This window comes from Lepus europaeus, chromosome 2 (genome assembly GCF_033115175.1).
Source record: "Lepus europaeus isolate LE1 chromosome 2, mLepTim1.pri, whole genome shotgun sequence".
NCBI lineage: Eukaryota > Metazoa > Chordata > Mammalia > Lagomorpha > Leporidae > Lepus > Lepus europaeus.
The window spans coordinates 93732035-93749643 of NC_084828.1; positions in this window are offsets into that span (position 1 = coordinate 93732035).

Consider the following 17609-nt stretch of genomic DNA (forward strand, 5'->3'; position numbering starts at 1 on the left):
TCTGTCTCTCTCTCTCACTATCCACTCTGCATGTCAAAAAATAAAATTAAAAAAAAAAAAAAGAAAAACTGCAGACTAGTATCTTTGTAAATATAAAAGTTCTGGCAAGCCAAATCCACCATGACCAAATGAGATTTATCCCAGGAATAGAAACTTGGTTTAACATCCAAAAATCAGTATAATAAAACATTCAGAGTGAAAGAAAAAAAAAACATAAAACACAAACAATTCAAAGTGTGAAAACATGTTTAACAAGACCCAACACTCTTTCGGTGATGGGGGTAAGAGGGTAAAACAAGAATGAAAGTGGAGGGCAGGTGCTGGCCTAAGGGTTAAGCCACTGGTCAGAACACACACATCCCCTGTCAGTGCAGAAGTTCAAGTCCTGGCTCCACTCCTGATTCCAGCTTCCCATTAAGGTACATCCTGGGAGGCAGGAGGTGATGGCTCTTTGCCACCCATGTGTGAGACCTGCATTGAATTCCCAGGTCCCAGCTTCAACCTGTCCTACCCTCTGCCATTGCAGGTATTTGGTGAATGACCCGGCATATGGGAGAACTCGCTCTCTCTTCCTTCTCAAATGAAGAAATAAATTTTTAAATTTTTAAAAAGAATTGGGGGCCAGCACCATTGTACAGTGGGTTAAGGTTTGGGTCCCGGCTGCTCCGCTTCAATCCAGCTCTCTGCTAATGGCCTGGGAAAGCAGCAGAAGATGGCCCAAATCCTTGGGCCCCTGCAACCACGTGGGAAATCCAGAAGAAGCTCCTGGCTCCTGGCTTTGGTCTGGCTCAGCTCCAGCCCAAAAGGCATGCTGATATGGGATGCATTTCAAATAAATAAAAATTTTTTGAGAATTCCTATTAAAAAAAGAATGGGGGTGGGTGTTTGGTGCTGTTCTTAAGACACTACTCGAAATGTGAGCATCCCAGATCAGCATGCCTGGTTTGAGTTGTGGCTCTGCTTCCTATTCCAGCTTCCAGCTAGTACGCACCGGAGAGGCAGGTGATGGCTCAAGTACTGGGTTCCCACCACCTGTGCGGGAGACCTAAACTGAGTTCTAAGCTCCTAACTTTGATTTGGCCCAGCCCCAGCTATTGCAGGCATTTGGAGAGTAAACCAGCAGATGGAAGAGCTCTATCTTTCTCTCTTTGCCTATCCACCCTTCAAATAAAATGAAAATAAATAAAAATTAAGTGAAATATCTCAACTTGATAAAAGGCATATTTTAACATAGCTAACATCATACTTGATGGTGAAGACAGAAAGCTTTCCCCCCCAAAAAGAAAAAAATCAGAAAAGAATGTCCAAATTTGGCACTCATATTCAACGTGTACTGCAGATTCTAGCCCAGGAAACTGGGTAAAGAAGAGAACTACTATGTTACTATGTGTCTCATTTACTATAGTCCTTCTAGTGGACATAAAGTGGCATCTTGTTGCGGGTTTGATTTGCATTTCCCAAATGACTAATGCTATGTAGCTTCTTTCATGGTTTTCTTAAAAGCACTGTCCACACTATTGAACTGTGAGGGACCCAGGTACACTTACTTCTGGGATATCCCCCCAACACACATTATAGTAAATGGAAGGAAAGGCACTCCTATCTCCTATCCCATACATTATTCATTCAAAGATACATTATTTTATATGCTCCCGTTGGATAGGTGTGCTACTGGAATTCAGAGTTTGTCAAGTTTTAGAACAGTAATAGGCTGCATATACACATGCCTTATCATACTTCCACAGGGTCTGAGACAGTTCCTGTAATCAAAAAAATGCATATGTCCAGGGCAGAGGCGGGAAGTACGAATATTCACACAAAGGAGAGTAAATGCAGATCATAAATACCTTCACTGTTGGCATGAGATTGTGCTTCCCAGTGAGTTCACCTTAAACTAACAAAATTTTTAAAAACTTCATTGTTGGGATGTTTCTGGATTTTAGAATTATGGATAGAGCCTTGTGGCCCTACTTATACCAGTGTAAGAGTTGAGTTGGCTAATACAGTGTTCAGATTTTTGACATTTCATTCAATATGTATTAATTTTTGATGATCTTGAAGCTTTCTTTTGATTTTTTTACAAAATACTTATTTATTTATTTGAAGGGGAGAGAGAGACTGAAAGACAGAAAGACACAGATCCTTCATCTGCTATTTCACTCACCAAATAGTGGCAACACCTGGGGCTGGTCCAGGCTGAAGCCAGCAGCCTGAAATTCCATCTGGATCTCCCACACAGATGGCAGGGGCCCAGAGATTTAGGCCATCTTTTCCTGCTTTTCTGGAAAAGAAGAAACTGGATGGAAACTAGTGCCACCAGTACTCAAAATAGCACTCTAATACGGGATGCTGGTATTGCTGGTGGAAGCTTAGCTCACTGCACCACAATGCCAATCCCTCTTTCAATATTTTGAAACCAATGATTTTTTTCCCAAATCCCAAACATTTGGTAGGCCAGTAGAAATTTCTTAAGCTCAGTACATTTGCCTCCTGTGTTTTATAGGTTAAAATAACCCTGCAAATTTATGCAAAAGAGAGAAGAAGGGACTCAGAAGCAAAGACAAAAACAAAAGAGTGGCATGAACAAGTACGAGCAGAGCAGGAGGACTTGTGGCCAGCAGAAGCTGACACTTGAAAAGCGCTGCAATGAAGAAGGGACACTACTTAGCACCTATGAGGGCTCCGCGCTGTGCTCACTGTGTGTCAGGTGTCACCTGATTTAATCACCATCACTGGCTATTCTTATCCCCACTTTGCCATCGGGTACACTGAGGGGTTTAGACGCCCCCCCCCCCAAATTAAACAGCTGGTATGCAAGGGAAGCAAGATTTGAATCTGTATCTTCTGATCCTAAATTCAGTATTGCTCCCATCACATTGTCTTGAAATATTCAGAACAAAATGTCCACAAAGAGAAAGATTCACCCTGGAAGAGATTTTTATCTTTCCCATTAAGAAAAATAATTAAGTAGATTGGAAAGGGGTGAGCCAACATGACCAAGTACATATCTATAAATATAAGGAAAGAGAAACAGGGCATCCACCTAATTCAAGATTCTACATCACCAAGCCTAAGAGTTTCATCAAAGGTTAATCAGAGGGGCTGGCGCTGTGGTGTAGCAGGTTAAGCCACCACCTGTGACACCGGCATCTTGTATGGGATCAGTTTGAGTCCTGGCTGCTCCACTTCTAATCCAGCTCCCTGTTAGTGTACCTGGAAAAGCAGTAGAAAATGGCCCAAGTGCTTGGGCCCCTGCACAAATATGGGAGACCCAGAAGAAGCTCCTCTTTCTCTCTGTCTCTGTCTATGTGTGTGTGTGTGTGTGTGTAACTCTTTCAAATAAATAAAAAGCAAGTTGCATTACTATACACTGATAATGTACAATCAGAAATGTAATTACAAAATCAATTCCATTAACATAAAAAGATGGTAAAATCTGACCTAATCTTGTGCAAAACTCTTTAGTTACATCTTAAACAAATGACTTACAGAGGACAACATAGTGATCGCTGGCCCACCACTCCCAAAAACTGCACCAAAACAAGCCCATCTTCTTTTTTGATATGGCTCCTCAACTGGCTCTTTTTTAAAGCTTTTAAAAATATATTGCTGGCTGGGGCTGGCGCTGTGGCACAGTGAGTTAATGCCCTGGCCTGAAGCACCGACATCCCATGTGGGCACCGGTTCGAGACCCGGCTGCTCCACTCCCCGTCAAGCTCTCTGCTATGGCCTGGGAAAGCAGTAGAGGATTATTGCTGTGAATTCGTTCTGAGAGGAGGAGTGTGGTGGGGGCAAGAGGTGAAGAGTCACCACACAGACCCCAGGAGTCCAGTGAAAGCAGGCCAGAAGCGAGCAGTCCACAGACTCGTTTATTTCAGTTGGTACAGCAGCTTAAATAGCCAAGACAGCCAATCTGGTCAAGGGGCGGTTTATGCCCTAACCAATCACAGCCTGTTGCCAGGCAGGCTCTGTTGCCAGGTGGTTTCCCAGGGGGTTTCTGAAGCCACTCCTGAGTTACTGACGCTGGCTTCCCAGCAGCCATCTTCGCATGGCCCTCTCATTCCACCACAGGGGATGGCTCAAGTCCTTGGGCCACTGCACCTGCATGGGAGACCGGGAAGAAGCTCCTGGCTCCTGGCTTCAGATTGGCACAGCTCCGGCCATTGTGGCCAGTTGGGGAGTAAACCAGCAGATGGAAGACCTCTTTCTCTGTCTCTGCCTCTCCTTATATCTCTGTGTAATTCAAATAAATAAATAAATCTTTAAAAATAAAATAATATTGTTGGGTTGACTGGAAAGGCAGAGCATCAGGGGAGAGAGAGAAGTGAGCCAGTGGATGTAAGATCTCATTCCCTATCTCTCCCTCTCTCTCTCTCTCTCTGTAACTCTTTCAAATAAATAAAATAAATCTTTAAAAAAAAACATAAACACACGGAAACACATTGCATCTCACACTGGAAGATGTAAATTTGTTAAGATGTCAATACTACCTAAAGGTGATCACCAAATTCAATGCAATCCCCATTGCAATCTCAATGACATTTTTTCGCAATAATAGAAAAATGAATCCTAAAATTCACATGGAATTTTAAGGGGCCCCGAATACCCAAAACAATGCTTAAAAAGAAAAGAAAAGCTGCAGGGCTCGTATTTCTTTATTTCAAAACTTACTAGAAAGCTATAGTGACCATAACAGTACAGCACAGGCATAAAGACAGACATAGATCAACAGAATAACGTTTGGCACAGCTGTTAAAACACTGCTTGAGGGGCCTGCACTGTGGTGTAGCGGGTAAAGCAGCTGCCTGCAGTTATGGCATCCCATATGGGCATCGGTTCAAGTTCCAGCTGCTCTACTTCCAGCCCAGCTCTCTGCTATAGCCTGGGAAAGCAATGGAAGATGGCCCAAGTGCTTGGGCCCCTGTACTCACATGGGAGACCCGAAGAAATCTCCAGGTTCCTGGCTTTGGATCGGCGCTGCTCCAGCCATCACAGCCATTTGGGGAGTGAACAAGCAAATGGAAGACCTCTCTCTCTCTCTCTCTCTCTCTCTCTCTCTCTCTTTTTCTCAGCCTCTGCCTCTGTAACTGCCTTTCAAGTAAATAAATAAATCTTTAAAAAAAAAAAAAAAAAAAGGCCGGCGCCGCGGCTCACTAGGCTAATCCTCGCCTTATGGTGCCGGCACACCGGGTTCTAGTCCCGGTCAGGGCACCGGATTCTGTCTCGGTTGCCCCTCTTCCAGGCCAGCTCTCTGCTGTGGCCAGGGAGTGCAGTGGAGGATGGCCCAAGTGCTTGGGCCCTGCACCCCATGGGAGACCAGGAGAAGCACCTGGCTCCTGCCATTGGATTAGCGCGGTGTGCCAGCCGCAGTGTGCCAGCCGCGGCGGCCATTGGAGGGTGAACCAACGGCAAAAAGAAGACCTTTCTCTCTGTCTCTCTCTCTCACTGTCCACTCTGCCTGTCAAAAAAAAAAAAAAAAAAAAAAACACTGTTTTAGATGCCTCCATCCCATATAGAAGCACCTGGTTCAAGTCCTGGTTCCTCTGACTTAGCTTCCTAGCTTCCTGCTCATGTGCACCTTGGAAGGCAACAGATAATTACTCAAGTACTTATGTCCCTGCCACCCACATGAGAGACCTGGTTAGAGTTCCAGGCTCCTGGCTTTGGCCTGGCCCAGCTCTGGATGTTGAAGGTATTTGGAGAATGAACCAGCAGAAGCCTACCTTCATTGTAGCAAGTGGCCGCCTATGTTGTCTTAACTTTCCCATCAGCCTACTGGCTCCAAATGCTAATGTAAATTGTGTGAGATGCCAGAGGGCAAGGGGTCAAGGGTGAAGAGAGAGTGTGCTTCTCTTCTGGGAAGTTGACACGGTACCGTGGAAAGAAAGTGGGGTTTGGAGACAGGTGGACCTGGGTTTGAATCTTACCTTTCTACCTGGCTACTTTTGTAATCTTGAGTGAGCTGCTTAACTTTCCTGAGCTCCAGTTTCCTCAACCATAAACTATAATAGGACCCACATTGTCAGGTTGTGAGGATTCAACAAGACAAAGTGTGTTGCCTAGTGCTGGGTATTTGACAAGGCTGATAAATGCCATCTGTCCCCCAAGGTTGTCACATGACTTCTGGACAAGGGGATACAGCAGAGGACTGACCCCAAAGTGGCTTTTGAGGCCAGTACAGGAAAAACACACAGTGTGTGTGGTCTGGGCAGTGGAAAACATTATAAAATCTCCTCTGGGAAATTGCTGACAGAAATTGACAAGTGAGTATTCACTACTCATGGAATGATTCAAGGATCTGCCTGCAGAGCCCCGGCACTTTGGGACAGATAAGGCTGGACGTCCTTGGCATAGAGCCCATCAGCCATCTCGCTCACACCAGGCTGTTGCTCCTCCACCAAATGTGCACCAGTAGAAAAAAATGAAATCTTTACTAATCATAGAAGGGGAGCAGAGAGCACCTCAAAAGCTCTGAACTCGAAAGCTAGTTACAAAGCTGAGCAGCAAAGCAGGGAGCAGGAAGGTGGGGGGCAGTCATGGTAAAACCAGGTGTGCTCTCTCCGGGGCCCCGAGACTATAATCTTAGCTATGGCTGGCCCCGTCCCTGGGCTCAATATGGGTACAGACTTGGGCGTACCTTGCGTGGAGACAGAAATGTGAGAAGCGAGGCCAGAACACTAACTCAGTTTACCACATCAGCGTCCATCATTTGCCTTCCTCCCTGGCTTTGGCAGGAAGCATCCCGCATCGGGGCCCCTTGTGCTGGTCCCCTCCCCCGTTCCTCAGCTCATCACTGAGGCCATACAGTGCAGCAGCAGCAAACCAGCCTGGGTTCAGCCCAAGTCCAGTTTCTGCCTGTTGTCATCTGTTTGCCCTGCAGAAGTTACGCCCTCATGTTGCACCCTAGCAAGTCATGTATTCCATGAAGACAAAAACAGCATCTTCCTGATAGATGATTGAAAGGGGTAAATGAGAATCCATTTAAAGACCTTAGAGGGGCAAGGGTTTGGCACAGCAGTTAAAAGCTGCTTGGGAGTCCTGCACCCTGTGTCAGAGTATCTGGTTTGATTGCCAGCTCCACTTTTAAAAATGTATTTATGTATTTGAAAGAGTGACAGAGGGAGAGGGAGGGACATAGAAAGATCTTCCATCTGCTGGTTCACTCCCCCCCCACCCCCCGCCACGATGGTCACAATGGCTGGGACTGGACCAGGCCAAAGCTGGTTGCCAAAAACTCCATCCTGGTCTCCCGCATGGGTGGCAGGGGCCCACGTGCTTGAGCCATCATTTGCTGCCTTCCTAGGCACATTGTCAGCTGGATCTGCTGGGCCAAAAGCAGAGCAACCAGGACTCTGGGACCCTGATACAGGCATCACAAGCAGCAGCTTAAACCGCTGTACCACCATGCTGGCCTCCAGAGCTGCATTTCTGATTCCAGTTTCCTGCTCATGCACACCCTGGAAGGCAGCTTGTAATAGCTCAAGCACTCAGACTCCTGCCACCCATGTGGGAGAACTGGATTGAGTTCCCAGCTCCTGGCTTCAGCATAGCCCAGCCCCAGCTGTTGCTGACATCTGGGGAGTGAACCAACAGATGAAAGATGTATGTGTGTGTGTGTGTGTGTGTCTGCCTCTCATATAAATAAAAATAACTAAAGGCTTAGAATATATTTGACACATAATCAATACTCAATAAATGGTAGCTATCACTGTTACATGAGCTCCCCTGGGCCCTGCTCTGGAACCCCTCTCATACAGGGAACATCCCTCATCTCACACATTTGATGTCCACTGCAGGAAGGGGCGACACTTTCACTATCAGTTGCGTGGAAGCTCACTCTCAGTGTGAGTGGATCTCACTGTTCTGCATTCATGCTCAACAGAAAGGCCTTCCGTCTAATCCTGACTTCAGCATCCCCAAGTGGACACTGCCTTTGTGATGTATGCCATCCCAGATGTGGTGAGTGTTGACTGCTTAGCCCTCCTGAGTGTCCTTTATTTTTTTCCCAGCCCCTGGCAAGGCAACCCCCAAAGCCCTTAACCACATAACAGCTTCCTCCACCATTGCTGTAAGGTGTTTGCCTTCCATGAGGGCCTCAGAAAAGCTCCTTCCAGTTCAGCAGGGTGAGGTAAAGCAGCATACTAAAGAGGATTTCCTTTCTTCCCACCCAGTGATTCTCTACCCTGAGTTCACCAGTGTCTAGGGCCCTCCCCTCTCCCCGCCCCGGAGGTTCTGATTGGATAAAACCCAGGCATCAATATTAACATCAATATCTCAAGTTACTCTAAGACACAGCCAGGGTTGAGAAGCACCACTGTACTCCAGTCCTGCTGTGAACTCGCCCACCCCCTCGCCTAAAACATCTGATCAGGCTTTTCTCCTGGACCTCTAGGACTGGCCGTGGCTATAGCACCATTTTTACATACCTTGGGGATTGCTAGACAAAAATGGGAAGCCAGGCGAGGTAGGGATGAACAGACCACTTACTGGGAGCAGGAAATTCTGGCAGGATGAGGAGCCACAGCTCTCGTTGTCGCTCCTGCGGCTGGATGGGGCAGCCAACACTTTGCTCTCAGACTTCATGTACAGCCAGAATGGATTTAAAACAAAGATGTGGGGGCCAGCACTGTGGTGTAGCAGGTAAAGCTGCCGCCTACAGTGCCGGCATCCCATATGGGTGCCGGTTTGAGTCCCGGCTACTCCACTTCTGATCCAGCTCTCTGCTATGGCCTGAGAAAGCTGTAGAAAATGGCCCAAGTCCTTGGGCCCCTGCACCCACATGGGAGACCCAAAAGAAGCTCCAGGCTCCTGGTTTCAGATTGGCACGGCTCTGGCCATTGAGGCCATCTGGGGAGTGAACCAGCAGATGGAAGACCTTTCTCTCTCTCTCTCACTCTCTCTCTCTCTCTTTCTCCCTCTGCCTCTCTAGTTCTACCTTTTAAATAAATACACAAATCTTTTTTAAAAAGGTAATATATGACCTTTTGTGTACCTAACAACATCGCTTTAAAGAGACAGGAACGTGAAATCAGAAGATCCACAATAATGGTGAAAGCTATATTTTGCTTTCAAAAATCAAGTAGAAAAAGAGTAAATACAGAGTGATTCTTAGCAACACTATTAGGACACATAATCTAATAAATACACCAAAGTTTGTATTAATGAATATGCATAATCTTTTCTGACACACATGGAATACCTCTCCAAACTAACCACATTTTTGATCACAAAAAAAGTTGAACAAAATTGGGAAAGGACAAATATTATCTTGATCACATTCTCTGACCATAACACCAAAAACAGAAGCCAAGTACAAAAGGATAGCCTCCAGAAAACTGTGTTTCTTGGGAATTTAAAATTAAACTTCTAAATCTTTGGGGCTAAAAAGAAAATAAAACAGCTACATAGAAATAATTAATTAAAAATGACAAGCACCACATATGAAAATCTATGGAATGTAGTTGAAGTCTACCTCAGTGGACAGTTCATAAATAAAATGCATTGATGAGAAAACAAGGTGTGTTGTGGGGGGAGGGTGGGAGTGAATGAACTGAGTCTCCCACTTGATCAGCTGGAGGGAAGGAAGGAGCAGAGGAATGACAACAACAGTCACGTGCTGTCACAGTGTGATTCCCAAACGGCAGCACCACTCCTTGCACCACCTTGGTGCATTATTAGAAATGCACTCAAGAGGCTGGCCTTGTGGCGCAGTGAGTTGAGCCACAGCTTGCATCAATGGCATCCCACACTGGAGCACCGGTTTGAGTCCCAGCTTTCCTTACAATCCAGCATTCCTGCTAGTGCACCTGGGAGAGAAGCAGATAATGGCCAAACAACTTGATCCCTTCTGCTACCCATGTGGGAGACCAGGATGGAGTTCCTGACTCCTGGCTTTGGCCTGGCCAGCCCTGGTTTTGTGGCCATTTAGGGAGTCAACCGGTGGATGGAAGATCTCTCAGTGTTATCTCTCCCTCTCTCTCTTTGTTGCTTTGCCTTTCAAAAAGAAAAAGAAAAGAAAAACACTCAAGTTCAGATCCCACCTAGAATGACCAACCATCCTGGTCAGCCCAATCCTGGAGAGTTCTCAGGACCTAGGGCTTTGAATGCTAAAACCAAGAAAAGCTTCTTGTAAATCAGGCTCAGCCACATGAAGATTTCCTGGGCAGCTACAGTGGTGAAACTATTCTCTCTGTAGAGTGTTCAATGCAACCTGCTGCTACTGTAGTATCTTCAAGTACAATTCCCTTCACAACCAACAAATCTGTTTTTGTAGCCAAGGGGATCTTTCAAAGGTTTTCCAAACCTCTTCTCTTTAACAATTGAATATTCAAGAGAACTAAATAAACTTCTCTTTGATACAAGTACCATTATATACAAACTTCTAGGGCTAGAGTTGTGATGCTGCCACCTATACCAGCATCCCATATGAGCACTGGTTTGAGTTCCAGCTGCTCCACTTCCCATCCAGCTCTCTGCTATGGTTTGGGAAAACAGTGGAAAATGGACCAAGTGCTTGGGACCCTGAACCCACGTGGGAGACCTGGAAGAAGCTCCTGGCTCCTGGCTTCAGATAGGCCTAGCTCCAGCCATTATGGCCATTTGAGCATGAACCAGCAGATGGAAGACCTTTCCCTCTGTCTCTCCCTCTCTTTTTTTTTTTTTTTTTTTTTGGACAGGCAGAGTGGATAGTGAGAGAGAGAGAGACAGAGAGAAAGGTCTTCCTTTTGCCGTTGGTTCACCCTCCAATGGCCGCCGCGGCTGGCGCACTGCGGCCAGCACACCATGCTAATCCAATGGCAGGAGCCAGGTGCTTCTCCTGGTCTCCCATGGGGTGCAGGGCCCAAGCACTTGGGCCATCCTCCACTGTACTCCCTGGCCACAGCAGAGAGCTGGCCTGGAAGAGGGGCAACCGGGACAGAATCCGGCGCCCTGACCAGGACTAGAACCCGGTGTGCAGGCGCCGAAAGGTGGAGGATTAGCCTAGTGAGCCACGGCGCCGGCCTCTCCCTCTCTTTTTAACTAAATCTCTCAAATAAATAAATAAATATTTAATATATACACACACACACACACACACAAACTTCTATTTTTGTCAGTCCTTACCACCTCTCTGAATTTTCATAAATTTCTATTATGCATGGGTAATTTTTTTTCACAAGGGTAACTATATACTGGCAAAAGTATACTATAAATAAAATACTTAATATTCAAAAAAGAAAGAAAGAACAAAGCTCGAAGCATCATAATACCAGATTTCAAGACATAATACAGAGGGCCGGTGCTGTGGTATAGGGGGTAAAGCCACCACCTGCAGCACCAGCATCCCATATGGGCGCTGGTTAGGGTCCCAACTACTTCACTTCTGAACTGGCTCTCTGCTATGGCCTGGGAAAGCAGTAGAAGATGGCCCAAGTCCTGGGGCCCCTGCACCCACTTGAGAGACCTGGAAGAGGCTCCTGGCTCATGACTTCGGATCAGCACAGCTCCGACTGTTGAAGCCTTCTAGGGAGTGAACCAGTGGATGGAAGACCTCTCTCTCTCTCTGCCTCTTCCTCTCTGTAACTCTGCCCTTCAAGTAAATAAATAAATCTTAAAAGAAAAAGAAAAAAAAGACATAGTACAGAGTTATTGTAACAAAAACAGCCAGGTACCAGCATAAAAACATACACACCAATGGAACAGAATAGAAACCCCAGAAATAAATCTGTGCATCTACTGCCAACTTATCTTTGACAAAGGTGCCAAAAACATATCCTGGAGAAAGGACAATCTTTTCAATACATGGTTCTGGGAAAACCAGATTTCTGTATGCAGAAGACTGAAGAAGACCCCCAAAACACACACTACCTCCCACGCCATACAAAAATCAGCTCAAAATGGATCAAAGAGCTCAATGTAAGACCTGAAACTAGGAAACTACTAGAAGAAAACATGGGGGAAATACTTCAAAACATTGGCATAGGCAGTGATTTTTTTGGATAAGACCCCAAAAGTAGAGGCAGCAAAAGCAAAAATAGATAAATGGGATTATACTAAACTATGAAGCATCTACACAGCAAAGGAAACAACCAGCAGAATGAAGAGGGAACCTCCAGAAGGCAAGAAAATATTTGCAAGCCACGCATCTGACAAAGAATTAATATCAGAATATATAAAGAGCTCAAAGAACTCAACAACAACAAAAAAAATCAAGTGAAGAAATGGACAGAGAATCTAAATAAACATTTTCCAAAAGAAGAAATACAAATGGCCAACAAATGCAGGGGGAAAATTGCTGACTATTCCTAGCTATCTGGGAAATGCAAATCAAAATTACAATGAAGTATCATCTCATTCCAGTTAGAATAGCTATTACCAAAAAAGACAAAAAATAACAATGCTGGCCAGGACGTGTAGTAAAGGAAACCCTATAACACACTATTGGTGAGAATGGAAATTTCCAAAAACTAAACCTAGAATTACCATATGGCACAGTAACTCCACTTGCATTGCATTATACTCAAAATGGGTGAGAGCAGGGACTTGGGCAGATGTTTGTACATCCTTGTTCAAATTAGCATCATCCACAATAGTAAGAAATAGAAGCAGCCCAAGTGTCTACTGATAGATGTTGGAGACACCAAATGTGGCATCTACAGAAACTGGATTCCTATTCATTTTATAACAGTAGTATAAAACAAAGCAAATCCATGGCCGGGGCCATTGCTCACTTGGCTAATCCTCTGCCTGCGGCGCCAGCACTCCAGGTTCTAGTCCTGGTTGGAGCATTGGATTCTGTCCCAGTTGCTCCTCTTCCAGTCCAGCTCTCTGCTGTGGCCCGGGAGGGCAGTGGAGGATGGCCCAAGCGCTTGGGCCCTGCACCCGCATGGGAGACCAAGAGGAAGCACCTGGCTCCTGGCTTCGGATTGGTGCCAGCCGTAGCAGCCATTTGGGGGGTGAACCAACGGAAGAAAGACCTTTTTCTCTGTCTCTCTGTTTCTCTCTCTCACTGTCTAACTCTGCCTGTCAAAAAAAAGATGAAGAAAAAGAAACAAAGCGAATCCTGACATGTGCTACTAAATGAACCTTGAAGCCACTACGCTGAGCGAAATAAACCCATCACAAAGGAAGACAAACGTATGATTCCACTTACACGGGGTCCTTACAGTAGTCAAAGTCAGACACTGAAGTAGAAAGGTGGCCGCCAGCAGCTGCGGCTGGTGGGGAGTCACTGTTAGTGAGTACACCGTTTCAGTTTTGCAAGACCAACACTTCTGTGGACAAGTGCTGGTGACGGCAGCACATCAGTGTTGGGTAATCAACACTGCTGAACTGTCTGCCTCAGAATTAAGATGTTACCTTCTATATTATGCGCATTTTGGCTGGAATTCAAGGAGGCAAGGGGAAGAGCCTCAGGATGGGGACAGCCTAAAATCATTTTTGTTTGTCTAAAGTGTATCCGAGTCTCAGCTACTGACCAGCAACAACGGGTCATTGGCTCAACAAACAGTTATGGAGCACCTGCCATACCTGGCAAGCAGTGAATGATACCGGCAAAAAACGCTGATTTTCGGAGATTACATTTTTTTTTTTTTATTTGACAGGTAGAGTTATAGACAGTGAGAGGTCTTCCTTCTGTTGGTTCATCCTCCAAATGGCCACCACAGCCGGCACTGCGTTGATCCGAAGCCAGGAGCCAGGTGCTTCTTCCTGGTCTCCCATGTGGGTTCAGGAGCCCATGCACTTGGGCCATCCTCCACTGCCTTCCCAGGCCACAGCAGAGAGCTGGACTGGAAAAGGAGCAACCGGGACTAGAACCGGTACCCATATGGGATGCCAGCGCCGCAGGCGGAGGATTAACCAAGTGAGCCATGGCGCCGGCCCCAGAGATACATCCAAACTGACTGATCTTCAAGCCTCATCTTGAAATCTAAATGCAGATATGTTGATTTACAAAACAAATCAGAATGGACAACTGACCCAACAAATACAAATGAAATGATGTCCAACCTCACTCAAAATAAGAGAAATCCAAACTGACACTACACAGCTTTTTCTCTTACAGATTGGTAGAAGGCCCAAACTGCTACCAAAGCACACTGCTGGTGAGGCTATCGGGAAACAAGCACTCTTGTATTTAGTTGGTGCCAGGACCAAATGGCACCTTGTCTTTGAACCGCAACTAAGCACTATCTCTGAGTCCCACCAGGGCCCAGCAGCTTGCCTGTGGGTTCAACGTCATATCTCACTCCACAGGAATTACATCCAGTTCAAACCACTCACCCAACTTTGAGAATGAATTCTAAGAATTAATCTAAGCTCATAAAGATATAAACAGAAAGAAGGATGCCTGTTGCTGCATTACTTGTAATTGCAAAAAGATATACAAAAAAATCTGAACATTTATAATAGAGAACTGGTTGGGCCGGCACCGCGGCTCAATAGGCTAATCCTCCGCCTTGCGGTGCCAGCACACCGGGATCTAGTCCCAGTCGGGGCGCCAGATTCTGTCCCGGTTGCCCCTCTTCCAGGCCAGCTCTCTGCTGTGGCCAGGGAGTGCAGTGGAGGATGGCCCAAGTGCTTGGGCCCTGCACCCCATGGAGACTAGGATAAGCACCTGGCTCCTGCCTTTGGATCAGCGCGGTGCGCCGGCCGCAGCAAGCCGGCCGCAGCAGCCATTGGAAGGTGAACCAACGGTAAAGGAAGACCTTTCTCTCTATCTCTCTCTCTCACTGTCCACTCTGCCTGTCAAAAAAAAGAAAAAAGAAAGAAAGAAATAGAGAACTGGTTGGAAAAAGAATGACATGCTCACACTATGGAATACTATGGAATCACTGAAAATAGCTCTGTTTGTCTCCATTCCATCACACATAAAATAAAAATCAAGTTGCTGGGTTGGGGGGGGGGGGGCAGCATTGTGGTGAAGCAAGTTAAATTTCTTCCCATGCCCGGCGCCGTGGCTTAACAGGCTAATCCTCCACCTTGCGGCACCGGCACACCGGGTTCTAGTCCTGGTTGGGGCGCCGGATTCTATCCCAGTTGCCCCTCTTCCAGGCCAGCTCTCTGCTATGGCCCGGGAAGGCAGTGGAGGATGGCTCAAGTCCTTGGGCCCTGCACCCACATGGGAGACCAGGAGAAACACCTGGCTCCTGGCTTCGGATCAGCGAGATGCGCCGGCTGCAGCGGCCATTGGAGGGTGAACCAACGGCAAAAAGGAAGACCTTTCTCTCTATCTCTCTTTCTCACTGTCCACTCTGCCTGTCAAAAAAAAAAAAAAAAATTCTTCCCATATCACAGTGCCAGTTCGAGTCCCATCGACCCCACTTCTGATACAGCGCCCTGTTAATGCACACCCTGGGGAGAAACAGATGAAGGCCCAAGCACTTGGGTTCCCACCAGCCACATGGAAGACCTGGATGGAGCTCCTGGCTCCTGGTGTGAGTCTGGCCCAGCCCTGGGTGTTACAGCCATTTGGGGAGTGAACCAGCAGATGAAAGATCTCTCTTTCGTAATCTGTTCTTTTTGTTTCAAAACTTACAGGAAGATAGTGAAAACCACACATACATAATTACAAACACACACACACAAGTAACATAAAAAGTTAAAATCCTCCTCTCCAGTGGTGTGGCCCAGCAGGTTAGGTCACTGTCTGTCTGAAGTGCTGGCATCCCATATGGGTGCCGGTTCAAGTCCTGGTCGCTCCACTTCCAAAACAGCTCCTTGCTAATGTGCCTGGGAAAGCAGCAGAGGATGACCCAGGTGCCTGGGCCCCTGCACCCACATGGGAGACCTGGATGAAGCTCCTAGCTCCTAGCTTTGGCCTTGCCTAACCCTTGTCATCATGGAACCAGTGAATGGAAGATCTTTCTCTTTCTATCTGTAACTCTGACTTTCCAATAATAAATAAATAAAATTTTTAATAAAAACCCTCCCCCTATTTCTCTCACCTTACCCCATCTCCTGGGGTTATGACCATTACTAATGATTTGGCTGACATTGTTTTCATTTTTCTCCTTAGTTTATGTAGCCAGATCTAGACACACACACACACACACACACTGAAACACACACATAAGCATATTCACATACAAACATGGAGTTGTGCATGTAGACAACGCGTTGTATGATTACACGGTGGTACTCCAAAGCCAGCCTCCTCTTAGCTCCCATTCCAGCTCCAAGTGATTTCCCAGCTGGCAGGTTACTCAACCTCCCTCTGCCTGGACTTCATCTTTGAATTGGGATAATAATAGCATTACCCCAAAAGGTTGTTGTGACAATTAAATGAGTAGTATATGAAAAAGCCCTTGGTTGGAACACCATTTAACCCACATGGTCAATGTTGGTATTATTAGCTGTTATTGTGATGATACACTTTGTCTATGATTTTTTTTAAAAGATTACATATGTATGTATTCCTTTATTTGAAAGGCAGAGTGACAGCAAGGGAGTCTTCCATCTGCTGGTTCACTCCCCAGATGACTGCAATAGTAGGGGTGCTGGGCCAGGCTAAAGCCAGGAACTCCATCTGGGTCTCCCACATGGGTGGCAGGGGCTCAAGTGCTTGGGCTACCTTCTGCTGTTTTTCAGGAAGCAGAGCAGCAGGGACTCCAACCAGGACCCAGAAGTGGCTTAATCCCCTGTGCCTACACAATTTTTTTTTTTAATTTACTTTATTTACTTGAAAGACAGAGTTATGGAGAGAGAGAGAGAGAGAGAGAGAGAGAGAGAGAGAGAGAGAGAGGAGAGAGAGGAGAGAGAGAGAGAGAGAGAGAGAGAGAGAGAGAGAGAGAGAGGTCTTCCATCTGCTGGCTCACTCCCCAGACGGCTGTAGCCAATCCAAAGCCAGGAGCCAGGAGCTTCCTCCAGGTCTCCCAGGTGCGTGCAGGGGCCCAAGGACTTGGGCCTTCCTCCATTGCTTTTCCAGGCACATTAGCAGGGAGCTGAAATGGAAGTGGAGCAGCAGGGACTCGGACCCCACGCCTATACAGGATGCCAGCACTGCAGGCCACTTAATCCACTTCAATCACTGTGCCATGGAGTTGGCCCTGTCTACAGAATTTTAAGGCCTGGGTCTACTACTCCTACAAATGCCTTCTGCTGGGAATTCACTGTTCTCCGAGGTCCCCAGAATCCTCAAAAACTTCTAAAACAGAAGTGTTGTGGAACCCAGGTGAAGCCTCTGCTTGGGACTCCTGCTGCACATATGGGAGTGCATGGTTCAAGTCCCAGTACTTCGTACCCAGCTTCCTGCTGATGCATATCCTGGATGTAGCAGGTGATGGTCCAAGTCCTTGGGCCCCTGCACCCACATGGGAGACCTGGATGAAGCCCCTGGCTCCTGGCTTCAGCCTGGCCCAGCCCTAGCTGTTGCTGGCATTTGGGGGAGTGAACCAGCGGATTGAATATCTCTCTCACTCTGTCTCTGTTGCTCTGCAGTTCAAGTAAATGAAAATAAACCAACATTAAATGTTTCCTGTTAAGAAACTGGCGGTTTTAGCCAGGTGGCCACATGGACCAACCTCTGTCAAGCTCCACCCCCATCCTAAAGGGATCTGTTGCTCCTGCTTCCCTGCCCGCCCTCTGGCAAAGTTTTAAAAGGGCCTGTTCCTGAACACGTGCTCTCTTGG